The sequence below is a fragment of the Camelus dromedarius genome, chromosome 25 (assembly GCF_036321535.1).
Source record: "Camelus dromedarius isolate mCamDro1 chromosome 25, mCamDro1.pat, whole genome shotgun sequence".
NCBI lineage: Eukaryota > Metazoa > Chordata > Mammalia > Artiodactyla > Camelidae > Camelus > Camelus dromedarius.
This window is the reverse complement of record NC_087460.1, coordinates 19590042-19602804: the sequence shown is the minus strand read 5'-3', so window position 1 is coordinate 19602804 and position 12763 is coordinate 19590042. Positions and strand designations below refer to the sequence as shown.

Sequence of the window (12763 nt, the reverse complement as noted above, 5' to 3'; positions counted from 1 at the left end):
CTTTGTTTTGTTTCATTATTATAGAATCTTACACTGAGTAGTTCATGGGCCAGTGACTCAGAAAGTGGAGCACTTACATGGGGAGAGAGAAAGCTACATAAAACCATTTGGAGCCAGCATAGCTCAGGGGGGTGGGAAGAGACAGACTGGGAGTTCAAACTGCAGAACAGATAAACAAGATTATACTGTACAGCACAGGGAAATATATATACAAGATCTTGTGGTAACTCAGCGAAAAAAAATGTGACAAGGAATATATATATATATATATATGTACATGTATAACATATATATATATATATGTACATGTATAACTGAAAAAACTGCGCTCTACACTGGAAATTGACACAACATTGTAAACTGACTATAACTCAATAAAAAAATGTTTAAAAGAAAAAAAAAGGAAACAGCATATACCTCAGTGGTAGAGCACATGCTTAGCATGCATGAGGTCCTACACTCGATCCCCAGTACCTCCGTCAAATATAAATAAGTAAATATAACTAATTACCTCATCTCTCCCCCCCAAAATTTTTAAAAATTAAAAAAAAACATACATAAAACCATTATGCAGTAGAAACAACCTGCTGGGCAACTGGTTATCCAGAAGGAGTTAAAAAAAAAAAATTGAACCCTACCTCATACTATACAGAAAACTCAATTCTTAAATGTAAAAGGCAAACAAAAATTTTAGAAGAAAATGTAGAATGTGTTTATGAACTTGGGAAAGGGAAGTATTTCTTAAACAAGACACTCAGAAATAACTAGCATTGTAGTCCACAGTAAAAAAGAGAAAGCAGATTCACTGATTCTGCACTGTATGTTAAGCGCTACTCGAGGTTGTGGGCATACAGCAATTTAAACACACACATCAAATTCCTGCTCCAAATCAAGAGACAGAAACCACATAGCAATTCAAAGAGAGATGGTTTAAAGAACTAAGAATTCTCCAGAGAAACAGAACCAACAGGATGTGTGTGTGTGTGTGTGTGTGTGTGTGTGTATTGGGAGAGATTCATCTTAAGGAATTGGCTCACACACTTGTGGAGCTTTGGTAAATCCAAAATCTGCAGCGTTGGCTGATGGGCTGGAGACTCAGGGAAAGAGTTGTAGTTCAAGTTCAAAAACAGCTGACTGGCAGGATTCCTTCTTGCTCAGAAGAGGTCAGTCTCTGCTCTAGTAAGATCTTCAACTGATTGGATGAGGCCCACCCATGTTATGGAGTGTAATCTGCTTTACCACCAACGTAAATGTTAATCTCATCCAAAAAACACCTTCACAGAAACATCCAGAAATGTGATTAAATTGCTGAGCACTACAGCCCAGCCAAGTTGACACGTAAAAAAGCCACAGACTACTGTAATAAGAAATGGAATGGTGGAATATTTGCTACTAAGCAATAAAAAGAACTCTAAAGAATACAAGACTAGCATACATAGGGAGCAGCCACTAACCCTAGGGCTGAGGCAAGGCAAACCCAAAAGAGCCCCCTCCCCCTTAGGCTGAGAGTCAGATTTAACAGAGAGGGCACAGCCATGGCCCACTGGAGGGCAAAGAAGTTTACTGAGCTGCTGTACCTGTGCACTTGTTTGGAATCTGCTCTCAGGTGCCAGGAAAACATCCTTGGGAGGTGGCATATCCCAGAACTTGCTGGGAAGCCACTAGACAGGGTGCCGGGGAAGCCGTCCATGGGAGAGGTGCTATGCCAGTAAAACTCACCCAGCTTCTGAGTACGACAAAAGTCAGGAGCTGTGTGCCGCAGGAGCCCACGGAGGGGAGCACAGCCGAACCAGGAAGAGAAGCACCCTCCTCCAGTGCCTCTCCGGTGCATTCTGTTGACAAAGGTGAACACTGTGCCAGCTGGCAAAGGAGAAACGGCAATGAGGGTCTGGCTCCATTGTTGCAGAGTAGGTAATAAAGAGTAGATTTGGAGCTGAGAGGTGATACATTGATAACTGCCCCAAACAGTATAGTTCCTTATATCCAGTTGAGGAGGAAACAAAGGAGGGGAGTGGGAAAATGCAGGAGGAAGGTGCAAAGATCGAGAGCAAATGTCTCCAAACTCTATGAGGCAATGGTTTAGAGGAGACAATGTCTGCCATGTTCGCTTGAACCTGGTCCAGATACATACAGTTTTCATCGCTGCCCTTTAAATTTTTTTTTTTAATTTTTTGAGAGTTTTTTTTTTTTAGGGGAGGGGAGTAATTAGTTTTAATATTTTTATTTATTTATTTTTTAACACAGGTATTGGTGGATGAACCCAGGAACTTGTGCATGCTAAGCATATGCTCTACCACTGAACTATACCCTCCCCTCCTTGCCCTTTAAACCGTTGAATGATTGCAGCTACTAAGGTCAGGAGGCTTTTACAGTCTTAAGAGAAAGACCTCAGTGGCAGCAATGAAGGTGGTGAAAAGTGTTGGGTACTGGGTATGTTTTGAAGCTAAAGCCAGAGAATTTCCTGATGGACTGAATGCAGGGGATGAGCAAAAGAAGAGTCAAAAATGACTCCAAGGATTTGGAGCTGAACAACTGGGAAAAGCGAAGCTAGAATTTCCACTAAACTGAGATAAGTAAGGATGTGGTGAGAATGGGCTTTGAAGATAGATCAGGAGTTCAGTTTTGGACATGTTAAATTTCAAACACTGATTAGACATCCAAGTGGAAATGGTCAACAGGAAATTGAGTGTCTGAGTCTGGATTCTGTGAGCGATTGGACTTCTGATATGAATTTGAGAGCTGCTTGGCATATATAGATGGAATTCAGTGTTACAACACTGGATGAAAACACAAAGTCTGTTGTTAAATAATCTCTCGAAACTTTAATTTTAATTCCACAATATGGATGTGGCATGATTTACTGTTTGACATTTAGATGACTCCCAGTGTTTCACTATTCTGAACAATTCTATAATGAACAAACGTCCTTGCTTTGTGAGAAATTAACGTTTTTGTAGTCAAAGGCAAATGTGGACAACTCCATGTGATTCAACCTAACATTTTTTATCATATTTTTAGTTCTTTATCCTGATGTGTGCTATACTTTGATTAAAATAGACACTGTAACCTAAATGGAGCAACTAATCTCTGGGCAGCAAAGCCTAAAAATAAATCAGTCTAGTCAGAGCCAGCGTGTGGGCCAGATGTTCCCTAGACTCCAATACAGCAGAACCCCAAGGTCTATCTTTCACCTACCCGTAACTTGTGTTCTTAAATGTTCCAAAACTTTTCCTTGATTTTTTACTTACATTCTGTTAAAAAAGAACAGAGCTTCAAAATGCACAGAAACAAAAATTGATGGAAACAATAAGAAATAGATAAAGTCTCAGTAATAGTAGTATAAAATACTCCTTTCTCAATAATTGATGGAGTAAATAGGAAATCAATAGAGACACAGAGGATTTGGACCAACTTGACCTAATTGATATTATTAGAATGCTTTTATCCAATAACAGCAGAATGCAAATTCTTCCCAAACAGACAAAGAATGTTTACCAAGATTGACCATATTAGGGGCCATAAAACAAGTGTCAGATTTTTAAAAATTCAACTCATGCAAAGTATGTTCTCTGGCCACAAGGGTCAAAAACTGAATCAAAAGTGAAAGTAGAAAGTATTTTGAACTGAATGAAAACAAAAAATATCAAAATTTGTGGGATGCATCTAAGGCAGCTTTTTTTAAATTTTATTTTTTGGTGGAGAGGTAATTAGATTTTTTCATTTATGTATTTTAATGGAGCTACTGGGGATTGAACTCAGGACCTCCTGCATGCTAAACTTGGGCTCTACCACTTGAGCTATATCCTCCCCCTCAATGCAGCTCTTAAAGAGAAGTTAGGAGCACTGATCAGCTACTATATTAGAAAAAGAGCCTCAACTCAATGATCTATTCTTCTACCTTTAGAAAGTTTAAAAAAAAAAAAAGAAGAAGAAAGATTAGAGCAGAGATAAGTGAAATAGAACACAGAAAAAAACCCCAATAAAATCAGAAGGTGATTCTTTGGAACTCAATAAAACTGATAAACCTCTAGCTGGATTGATTAGAAGGGGAAAAAGACACAAATCGCTACATCAGGAATGAAAGAGATGACATAAATACAGATTCTATGAATATTAAAAGGATAAAAAGGAATATTATGAATATCTTTTTGGCAATATGATTCACAGCTTAGATGAAATAGGTAAGTTTCTCAAAGACATTAACTAGAAAGTTTACTTAAGAAGGAATAGATAAACTAAACAGCCTATGTCTGTTTTAAAAAATTGAATTTGTTATTCAATTTGGATTGAATAGTTAACTTTCTCATAAGGAAAACTCCAGACCCAGAATTCCCTCCAGGTGAATTCTATCCAAAATTTAAGGAAGAAATAATGAAAATTCCATACCAACTCTTCAGAAAATTGAACAAGGATGTGTTACTTGCTAGGACTGCCATAACGAAGTACTAAGGTTAATTTCTTCACAATTCTGGAGGCTAGAAGTCCGAGACCAAGGTGTCAGTGGGACTGGTTTCTTCTGAGGCCTCTCTCCTCAGCTGGTCGATGGCCATCTTCTTGTTGTCTTCATATGGTCTTCTCTCAGTGCCCGTCTGTGTCCTAATTTCCTTTTCTTATAAAGATACCAATCATATTGGATTAGGGCCAACCCTAATGACTTCATTTTAACTTACTCTTTAAAGACTTTATCTCCAACTACAGTCACATTCTGAGGTACCGGAGGTTATGACTTTAACATATGAATTTTGAGAGGACATAATTCAGCCTCCAATTCCTGATACCAATACCAGACAAAGAACTTAGAAGAAACAAAAATACAGACCAACAAATTTAATGAACACTGATGCAAAAATTCTTAACAAAATGTTATCAATTCAAATGCAGTGATAAAAATTATGTCATGTTTAATTGGGGTCTATCAAGGAAAGCAAGGTTGTTTTAACATTCAAAAATTAAAAAGCAAGCAATATAATTCACCACACTTACAGACTAAAAAAATCTCAGTAGATGCAAAAAAATTTTTTGACAGATTCTAATATTCATTCATAGGTTAGAAAAAAACTCAGCAGACTTTCTCACCTCAGATATACTATGTTCATGGGTCAGAAATTACTGAAAGGCAGCTGCAAAAATCTTACAGCTAAAATCATCCTTTATGGAGAAAGACTGAGTGCTTCCCCCATAAGATCAAGAACAAGGCAAGAATATATGCTTTTAACACTGTACTACAGTTTCTAGCCAATGCAATAAGACATGAAGAAGAAAGGCATAAAGATTGGAAGGAAGAAGTAAAACTGTCTTTATTCACAGGCGACATGATTGGCCATGTAGAAAATCCTATGGAATTTACTAAAAAGTTAACTATCCTAATATGTGAGCTTAGCAAGGTTGCAGGATACAGAGTCAATGCACAGAAATCAGTTGACTTTCTGTATGCAATAGCATTGCAAGTCTGAAATACTTGGGGATAAGTTTGACCAAAAATGTGTAAGATTTGCTCACTGAAAAACCACTGAGGCAAATTAAAGAAGTCCTAAATACGTGGAGAAATATAGTGTGATCACAGGTCAGAAAATTCAATGTTATTAAGATGTGAATCCTCCCCAAATTGATCTATAGAGTCAATGCAATCCCATTCAAAATCCCAGCAGTCTTTTTTGTAGAGCTTAACAAATTAATCCTAAATGTGAATGGAAATGCAAAGGCCCTAGAAGAGCCTAAAGACTCTGAAAAAGATAAACAAGCTTGAGGATTAATATTACTTGACTTCAATACTTAAAGCTACAATGATTAACGCAGTGTGGGGAAACTGAGGTAAAAACAGACAAATAGGGCAACTGAACTGAATAAAGAGTCTGGTAATAGACCCACACATATGATCAATTGCTCAACAAAATTTCGAAGGTTATTAATTGTCAAAAAGGTTAGTCTTTTCGGTGAATAGTTCTGGAACAACTGAATAGCCACATGCAAAAGAAATGAAGTTTGATCCACACCTCACACCATATACAAAAAATTAACTCAAAATGGATCATAGATATAAATGGGAATCCTAAAATTAAAAAATTTTGAAAGAAAACACAGGGTAAATAACCTTGAGTTAGGCAAAGATTTCTTACATATGACAAAAGATACAGTCCATAAAAAAATGGATAAATTGGGTGTCATAAACATTAAGAATGTATATATGTTTTGTTTCAAGTTTCAGATATTTATTAACCAGTGTAAATCCCAACTCAACACACCAGCAGGATTTCACGCATGTAGAGGGGAAATAATTCCTGGTTGAGCATAAAATTGTTGGTTTCTGGAAGACCTTCATTCTAAGCAGCTTTGTAGTCAAGCATTTTGTTTAGAAGTCTGGACCCTCTTTCTTCAGTTTGCTGTAATATATATTCACTGAGTAGAACTTATGTTGATCATTGGGATCCAGTTTCTTCTGGGTTCTGGATGATTCTTTCTGATCCAACATATTGAACAATGCCAGACTCAAAACATACAGTGCTGCTCCAATACCTCGGGCTCCAATAAATACGAAGAGAGAAAGCAAGCTTGTATCTTCTTGGCCTAACCGAGGATCTAGTGGAGACTACTGGGGTAAAGGTCCCTGGTCTGAAAGGAGAGAACAGATCTCCAGGCCCCAGACTAAGTAGACTCTGCCAAAATGTACATTCTTTGAAAGATAAACTTAGAAGAATGCAAAGATAAGCAGCCGACTGGGAGAAAATATTAGCAAATCGTGTATCTGACAATATCCGCCATCTATAAAGAACTCTCAGAGTGCAATAAAATTGTTTCCCCACAACCAAAAACGGCAAATGATCTGAAAGGACACGTCACCAAAGAGGACGCATGGATATCAAAAAGCACACAAAAAGACGCTCAGCACCACTCGTTAGCTCAGAAATGCAAATTAAAATGAGATACAACCACAGGGAGCTGAGCAGGGCTCAAATCAAGAGAACTGACTGTATCAAATATTGGTGAGAGCAACTGGAGTTCTCACATTCTGCTGATGGGACTGTCAAATGGCACAGCTACTGTGGAAAAGAGTTTAACAGTTTCTTTAAAAGTCTGCCCTACACCGACCATATGATCCAGCCGTTCTACTCCTGGGTAATTAACTACTGAAGAGAAATAAAAGCACACGTCTACACCAAGAGTTGTACGTGAATGTTGATCACAGTTTTATTTGTAATAGCCAAAAACTGGAATCAGCCCAACCGGCACTGACAGATGAGTGGATAATTTGTGATTTTATCCATACAATGAAATACTGCTCAGGAATTAACAGGAGTAAACCACTGATGGATGCAACAAGCATAGATTTAAACTATTCTTAGTTTAAAAAGCAAGGCAGGGGGAGGGTATAGCTCAATGGTTAGAGTGCCCGCTCGGTACAAGGCCCTGGGTCCAATCCCCAGTACCTCCATTAAGATAACTAAGTAAATAAATAAAAACCTAATTCCCCTCCCCTCAAAAAAAAAAAAAAAAAAAAAAAAAAAAGCCAGGCAAAAAATGAATACATACTGTAAGATTCCATTTGTGTAAAATCAAACAGAACTACAAATAATCTGTAGTGTCTGACAGAAGAAAAATCAGTTGCTGCTTGGAGATGGGGGCTGGGAGGGTGAGGAGACAGAGAAACAAGGAAGCTTTGGGGGCGACAGATATATTCATAATCTTAATTGTGGTGATAGTTTCACAAGCATATACTCAAGTCAAAACTTATCAAAATTACTTAAAAGTGTGTAAAATTGGGGGAAGGGTATAGCTCAGTGGTAGAGCGCATGCCTAGCATACAGGAGGTCCTGGGTTCAATCCCCAGTACCTCTATCAAAGATTTAAACAAACAAAAAAAGTATGTAAAATTGGTTAAATGTCAATGACACCTCAAGTCTAAATAAAATTAAAAAAAAAAAAACTTAACTGGAAAGTTGAGAAGACACACACTGTAATTAAAATGGGGAGAAAAGGGAAAAATCCAAGAGGGGAGGGTATAGCTCAGTGGGTAGAGCACATGCTTAGCACGCACAAGGTCCTGGGTTCAATCCCCAGTACTGCCTCTAAAAATAAATAAACAAACCTAATTACTCCCCCACCAAAAAAAAGTGGGGGGAGGGATTCACTAACTTGATTTACCAATCATTCCCTTGCACCTCATTCTATAGGCTTCTTAGTACCATCACCTGCTTATCCACAAGCACTTCAGGCACCCTAAGATGCTGTACACCATATGCCAAGGACCCGAAGCCACTCAGATAAATCTGGACAAATCCAACAAGCACTCCGCATGAACCACAGGCACGTCACCGCAGACACAGCTTCAGAGAAAGCCAGTCTGCGGGCGCTTGTAGGTTTCCACGCATGCCACTGTGACTCTTTAAACTCCTTCCCTTAAAACCCTTGCTTGGCCGTGGCTATTAATCCCAAACTATTATATAACGATCCTACCCAAACCTAATCCAACCCGGCCCCACTTCCCCACGGAAGGTCTGCCTCAGACCCGTCTTCAAAACCTCAGTAAATATCCAGTCTCTGCCCTTTGCCCGCTGATCGGTTACTAAGACTCTGTCAAGGTAAAGGTCTCCCTTCCTGGGCAAGCAATAAACAGAATGTTTTGATGATCATTCAGGAAGCCAGTGTTCAACATTATTGATCTTCTGAGTTATTTTAGTAATCTTTGCCCATTCATTTTTAATGTGAGTTCTTGGGTTTGATGCATAGTTTGAAAACATCTTTGAGCTATTCTTTTGCTCCATATGATATAAATATTTTCTCACTTCCCTTTTAATTTGGTGTTTTCTGTTGCACAGAAGTTTTAAGCTTTCAATTGTTTAAAGTCACTAATCCGTTCCTAAAAATACAAGACAAAACAGCTTCTGGTGCCATATTACCTGGGTTCAAACCTCTACTTCTTATTAGCTGAAGACCCTTGTTTATCACTTAACTCTCTGTGACCCTGGCTTCCTCATCTGCCTCCCCATGGGAGTGTAAGCTCCCCAGAGAAGGCATTTTATTTTATTTTATTTTTTTATTTTGTGCAGGGGGGAGGCAATTAGATTTATGTATTTATTTGATTTTTCAGTGGAGGCACTGTGGATTGAACCGCGGACTTCGGGCATGCTAGGCATGCACTCTACCACCCTCCCCCAAAGAAGGCATTTTTGACTGTTTTGTTAACTGCTGGATCCCCAGCTCTGGGAACAGTCCCTGATGCATAGACAGAGCTTAGTAAATATTTATTAAATGAATGAATCTACAAAACCAGAACAGCAATCTTATTTATCTCATAAGGTTGTTAAAATCCTTGTAAATTTTGGTCTAGAACAATGCCTGGCACAGTCAGAGCACAAGAAATGTCAGCTGCCCCCCACCCCCTCCTGCCTCTTTCTAAAGTCTTACCTGAGTACCACCTCCCTTCCCTGTTGTGTGCACACATCAAGGCAGCCCGTCAGTGACCCGGTGATGAGTGCGCGGTTTGGTAAAAGAATTTACCAGCGATTAAGTATGGGAATAGAAAGGAGTTTTCTAGGGTGCGCTGTCATAGACAGCAGCGGGCCACACAGACGAGGGTCCCCATGTGAGCCCTGAGGGCTGGTTGTTGGGGTCTTCTATAAGGTCCAGTCTCAAGGTGCCTGATCGGCTTGTGCACAAGTTTCTGATTGGTTGCAGGTGAGGTAAGAAGTTTAGGGTCTGTTGTGGGGGGAGGTTTGTGACTCTGATAAGTTGGGCTGAAACAGGCCAGCCTCAACATTGTGAGATTAAGCATTACCTAGGGCTATTTGTCAGGGCAAACACGCCCAGGAAAGAATGTACTCTATCTGTTAAGGGATCACAGGTCGGCCTCTGAGAGCCCAGACGTGGCCGTCCTCTGGGAACTGGAAGGCTGTCAGTGGGCCCAACATTTCTGCCTCCCTCTTCCACTCACAGGATTTGCACCGCCTTAGTGACTCACTTGTCACTTGGCTTTCTTAACCTTTGGGCAGCTGTAAGCCCCTTGGAGAACCCAAGCAAAGCTAGGAGCACTCTCCCCGGAAAAACACACTTATGCACATGCCCGTAACCTTTTCTGTACAATTTCAAGGAGCTCACAGAACCCTGACCCTAGACCATCTTTTCAGATTCCTGAGTTAAATGGACGTTAATGTCAAAGACTTCTCACTTCGCAGCAGCAAACCTCAGCAGGTTACAAATAATTTCTCAGAGCAGTTTTTAACTGCAAAGGTCAAAGTCCAAACTGAGCTCCTCCGAGTTGCAAATCACTCTCTCCCTGAAGGATAGGACTGTTCCTTCCTGACCACCCTTTCAGAGCCGACCTTTCACCCTGATGGGGAAGGGCGGTGTGGGGAAGGGGGCTCTAAATGGAAGCAGGGGCTCCAGTGGAGGCTAAGATCATCTGCAAACTTCGGGAACCCTGTTTATTTATCTCAGTCTCCCAGCTGGCAATCAACAAACCCATATTACAGTGATGATCCGAGTTCCTGTCTCCTGCAGCAGGAAAGGGGGGTACAATGGGAGACCGTCCCACCCACCTTTCAGGAAAAGAGGAAGGCTGGCCAGTTGGACCTGGTGACCAGCCCTGCGGCTTCCTATGAATTCTGTAACCTTCCTCAGCCTCCGTTTTGCCTTAAGAAGGGGACTAGCAGAATGAGCTTCATACTTTTGTAAGTGATGTAAGTAAGTCGCCTAGGCACTGTTTTGCACCTAGAAGCACCCAGTGCTTGTCAGCTGTTATTTCTTACTATTAAAAAGCAACTCTAAGGAAGCACGTTGCCCGCTGGCCAAAGCCGCGGGCTTGGAGTCGACTCAGGGGGAAGGGGGCAGAGGGCAGGGAGCCGGCCTGGGGTGGGCCTGCGGCGCTTCCCAACTCCCCGGGAGCCGCCGGCCCTCCTGGCTTCTGCTACTTTCGCCCTCCTTCTAGCGAGATGGGCCTTCGCCTTTTTAAACTCCCGGACTCCGCGCGACAGAAATGCGCAGGTCCCCCGGGGGTCGCAGCCCCTGCCGCTCCTCCCTTCAGCCGCAGGCTACCCCACCCCCACCCCCCCAGACTGAGGACGGTTCTGCGCTGGAGTCTGAGAGGGTGGGACTCCCAGAACCTAAAGATGGGTCCAGCCCTTTCTTCCTTCACTCTGATTAGAAACAGTCCCAGAGGTGACGTGATTTGCCCGAAGTCGGGCGACTTCCTGGAACTGGAAACCAATCGGAAGCCTTGCACGTCGGCGCCCTTTCCGCTGCTATCAGGTTACCTTCGGAGCCCGCGGACCCGCTTCTGAAAAGGAATGACGAGGTCGCCGGGGGAGAGCCCCTGAAGGAGGAATTAGTCGCATTGGTAACAGCTAATGGCAGGGGATGAGGGAGTGCGCGCTGACGCCGTGTGCAGCCGGCTTCCCCCGCCCACCGCCGAACGTGAACAATTTTCAAATCGTTGTAGGAGATCATGAATTTTAGTGGGTGCGTCTTCCAGCGGGGGCTGGGAACTTACCTGTTTTGTTTACCCAGCTGAGTGCCTAAAGCAGAGTAGGGTGCTAATAAAATACCTGCCTCGTGGATGACTGTGAGGCCCCATATGCCCCATTCCGTCCTAGAGAAGTGGGGAGACTGGGGGAGCCAACCCCACCTGGGAGGCACTTAAGCCCTTCCCAGTTTTTCTCAATTATGGCTTTGTAATGAATATTCTTTGTTCATAAATCCTTGACTGCATCTCTTGATTATTTCCTTAGGATATTTTCCTAGAAGGGGGATTACTATGAAGGGCACGCAGATACTTAAAGCGCTGGCTTCACAGCCCCTCCCGCTGAGCAGGAATGAGTCAGCCTCCCAGCAGGCTGGCCCAGCCTGGGCATTAGCAGGCTTCATTTTATTTTGCACCCTCTCGATAAAACAAAAATAGTATTTTGTTTGCATCTCTTTGTCGACTAATTAGATGGAGGTGGAACAAATGTTAAAGAAACCATCTAAGAGAAATCCTGCGTGAGCCAGGAGGCCGTGAGGTGAGGCACATTCTGCCCAGTAAAGGGAAACCTAAGGGCACCTATTGTTTGGAGCCATTTGACCTGAAGTTGTCAACATCTGAGCCTTGCCACAGCGGCTTCCCCTGAGCCAGCGAGGGGGAGCTGTGACTTAGGAGTTTCCCTCTGTTTGTTATATTCGTTTCCTAATGAGCAGTTAATGTTATAAAACGAGTGAAAAACGAGGATACACTTTTTTAAATTGAAGTATAGTCAGTTACAATGTGTCAATTTCTGATGTGCAGCACAATGTCCCGGTCATGCATGTACATACATTCATTTTCATATTCTTTTTCAATAAAGCTTATTACAAGATATTGAATATAGTTCCCTGTTCTATACGGAAGAAATCTGGGGTCTTTTTTTTTATATATAGTGGTTAACATTTGCAAACTCCCAAATTTATCCCTTCCCATCCCCTTTCCCCGGAGTGTATTTATCTTTAAGGACAGCAAGAAAAGGTAGAAATGGGAAAACTGTTTCAACTTAAAGTCCTGGAGAAGGGGGAGGGGTGAGTGGTGAACTTTGAAAGATATTTCCAGAAGATAGGAGATAAGTCCCTGGGCGGGCGGGAAGGGGTGGTGGTGAGGTAGATGCTGCCAGTCTGGAGGGGCCCGAGGTGGCCTCTGGAGGCTTCGGACATGAGAGGCTGCTGTTTGGTTGTGGAGCTTAGAAGGCCAGGGTCCCCGAGGACCTGGAGGGGGCTTTTAATGGACTTTTGAGGCTCCGAGTTAAACTGCCAGGGACAAAGGAAA

General features: G+C 41.8%; 1 long non-coding RNA gene across 1 annotated transcript; it reads left to right on the top strand.

The window, feature by feature from the left end:
• Positions 1-10285: 10285 nt before the first annotated feature.
• Positions 10286-12323, top strand: LOC135319285 (uncharacterized). Its single transcript, XR_010377742.1, has 2 exons — positions 10286-10673; positions 11138-12323. It is a non-coding gene; the product is annotated as an uncharacterized LOC135319285 (long non-coding RNA).
• The last annotated feature ends 440 nt before the right edge of the window (positions 12324-12763 follow it).